General features: G+C 39.0%; 1 pseudogene; it reads left to right on the top strand.

The window, feature by feature from the left end:
* The first annotated feature begins 2,707 nt into the window (after positions 1-2,707).
* On the top strand, positions 2,708-3,190 carry LOC123934530 (annotated as a pseudogene).
* Positions 3,191-3,679: the final 489 nt, after the last annotated feature.

The raw sequence follows: 3,679 nt of genomic DNA on the forward strand, positions 1-3,679 counted from the left end.
ATACACTCAAGTGGTGCCAGGAATCTGAGTTTCAAAGCACAGCTACAGAAAGGAACAGGAGATGACAGATGACAGAGGATCCTGAAATGTTTGAGATTCAAATTTTCTATAAATTTTCTTTAGCTTTATCAATGTTGGAAATCTCTAAAGGACAAGCCTACATTTGCTCATCTGGTTCTTAGCTGGGATCTCACCACTTACTTTCTGAGGGATCTTGTCTCCCCCCCTCCCCCCGAATACATTTCCTCACAGGTAAACAGCTAATGGTTTCAGGTGGCATGTTCATCAAGTGGTTTGAGAATAAAATGAAATGATATGCAAATTATATACATAGATATGTAGATTAGACACAGATTAGATATCTTAGAAGAGTCAGTTTAATTGGTTATTTAATTTATTCTGCAAATATTTATTAGGCACTTGTTACATACCAATATAGTGCTAGGGAAACTAAACTGAAGAAAATTTGTCTCCCACAAATGAGACGAATTAACTGTCTGCCTTTGGTTCAGGTCATGATCCCAGGGTCTGGGACCGAACCCCCCAAATCAGGCTCCCTGCTCAACAAGGAGCCTATTTCTCCTTCTCCCTCTCCCTCCGCCTGTAACTCCCCCTGCTTTTACGCATGTTCTCTCTCTCTCTGTCTCTCAAATAAAAAAAATCTTTTAAAAAGAGAGAATAAGTTTCAAGTCTAGCAAAAGAAATAGATGTCTGAGCAAAGAAACAAAAATGCAGTGCTCTATGGGTCCAAAGGACAGGCTGAATAGCTGTAAGGAATATCCAGGCAGGTATTTCAGAAAATCTGAACTTTGAAATGGCCTTGAATTTTGTTGTCACCATGCTAAGGGGAGAAAAGAATTCAAGGTTGAGACAGCACAATATGTCAAATTACATTGGCATGAGGAGAACATGAGTGATGACAAAATGAAGGGAATTGTTGTAGCAATGTAGAAGGCAGGCCTGATGGGTACCCTAGGCTGGGTTGCCTGAAAGTAAATCCTAGGAGGAGAATCGGTGCTCAAGAAATTTATTAAGTATGTTTTCCAGGAAAAGGCAGCAAGGCAGAAGTGGAATAAAGGCAGAGAAAGCAAATCAGGCAAACAGCAGCTTGAGTTCAGTCAAGGTGTCACACAGGATGGCTTCAGTCTGGCTCTGCAGGGGAGTTCTAGAAAATGAGTGATCCCTCGGAACTGTCTGATGCAAAGGAAGAGAAACAGACTTCCCCACTTCTGTACATACCAGTCCACTGACTGAAGATAACAACAGGGTGTGTAAAATCTCTAATTTGTCTAGCTATTTCTACAGGACAAGCAGCTTTACTAGCCTGAGAGAGCAGAGTTAAGGGAGCAAGCTTTTAGACACACACACACACACACACACACACACACACACACTACACCAAAGATGGAAGAGTGCCAAGAAATGGTACAAGGCCCCAAAAAAGATAAAGGCTGATGCTGTGAGTCTCTGCTATCACTGGGGCTGATAAAAAATAATCCAAGATCTGGGTGGTTCAGTCAGTTAAATATCTGCCTTCTGCTAAAGTCATGATCCCAGGGTCATGGAATGGAGCCCCACATCAGGCTCCCTGCTTAGCCTGGAGTCTGCTTCTCCCTCATCCTCTTCCCCAGCTAGTGCATTCTTTCTCTCAAATAAATAAATAAAATCTTTTTAAAAATCCAAGCTAGATTACAGATGAACCTATAAACCAAGCCCCTTCAAAAAGTTTTTCTTCCTGTGCCTGCCAAAGTGATTTTTTAAAATAACAAGAGTACCTAGACACTTTCATTTGACACTGTTTTTGAATTGAGACGATATCTAAAATAGGTTAGCATTACTCTAATACCAAGCCAGACAAAGATATTATAGAAAAGGGAAAATGTACACCAATATCTCTCATGAAGGATGAATGTAAAAATAGTCATCAAAATGAAAAACCAAATCAGGGACTCTGGCTGGCTCGGTCAGTGCACCATGTGACTCTTGATCTCAAAGTCATGGGCTCAAGTCCCACAACCGGTGTAGAAATTACTTTAAAAAATAAGAACTGAAAAAAAAAGAAACAATAATACCAAATCAAACTCAGCAATATACAAAATGGATACTACATCACAACCAATTGTGATTCATATAGGAATGCAAAGCTGTTTCAGTATTTGAAACTCAATCAATGTAATTCACCACATTAACAGGCTAAATAAGAAAAGACATCTGATTATATTAATACACGTAGAAAATGCATTCAGTAAAATGCAACATCAATTCATGATACTACTCTAGCAAACAAGGGGGAAAAAGGGTACGTCCTTAATCTAATACTGAATCTACAAAACAACCAAACAAAGAAACTACCCCCAACTTCATACTTTATATTGAAAGACTAAATGCAATCCCCTTAAAATCAGAAACAAGGCAAGCACATTCTCTCTCACTACTCATATTCAACAGAATACTAGAAGTCCTAGTTGATGCAAAAAGACAGAAAAGAGGAAAAAAAAAAAGACAGAAAAGGGAAACAAAAGGCATACAGATTGAAAAGAAGAAACTAAAATTACCTTTATTTCAGACAGCATAATTAACAGTACAGTAAATCCTAAAGAATCTAGAGAACAAACCCTCCTAAAACTCAGTGAATTTAACAAGGTTGCAGGATCCAGGTTCCATACACATACACAAATAAAATGGTGCAATTACCCCTTTTATGAAGATGGTGCCAAAAGGTAAGAAGGAAGCCCCTGCCCCTCCCAAAGACAAAGCCAAAGCAAAGGCTTTGAAAGGAAAGAAAGAGGTGCTGAAAGGTATCCACAGTCACAAAAAAAAAAAAAAAAAAAAGGAAGATCCGCACATCACCTACCTTCTAACCACCCAAGACTCTGCGTCTCCAAAGGTATACCAATACCCTCAAAAGAGCGCCCCCAGGAGAAATGGGCTTGATCACTATGCCATAATCAAGTTCCCCCTGACTACTGAGTCAGCCATGAAGAAAACAGAAGACAACAACATGCTTGTGTTCATTGTGTATGTCAAGGCCAACAAGCACCAGATCAAACAGGCTATGAAGAAGCCCTATGACATTGATGTGGCCAAGGTCAACACCTTGATCAGGCCTGATGAAGAGAAGAATGCATATGTTTGATTGGCCCCTGACTATGATGCTTTGGATGTTGCCAACAAAATTGGGATCATCTAAACTGAGTCCAACTAGCTAAATCTAAATACAGTTTTTTTTTTATCATAAAAAAAGGTTGGAATTAAAATTACACAACATTTGTAGTATTTAAAAATGAAATGATTAAGGACTGTAATAGATTTCCTGATTTGTCAACTTGCTTAGGCTACAGTTCCCAGAGATTCCATCTATTTGTTGCTATGAAACCATTTTAAAGGCTTAAAGTCAATAGTCAGTTGATTTTAGGTAAGGGAGATTTTCTGGGATAATCTGGGTGACACTGATTTAATTTGTAGGAAAAGCATTATGAGTCAGGCTAAGGCTTCCGAGAGAAACAGAGGAAGAAGGAGAAGAAAGAAATTCTACTTGTGAACAACAGTTTCCACACATGTATGTGGAATTTCATACTGCTGGTGATCTTCTCTTCCTGAGCAGCCCTCACAACCGTAAGAGCCATTTCACTATAATAAATCTCAGTAGATAGATAGATGGATCACTCCCACTAATGCT

Source organism: Meles meles, chromosome X (assembly GCF_922984935.1).
Source record: "Meles meles chromosome X, mMelMel3.1 paternal haplotype, whole genome shotgun sequence".
NCBI lineage: Eukaryota > Metazoa > Chordata > Mammalia > Carnivora > Mustelidae > Meles > Meles meles.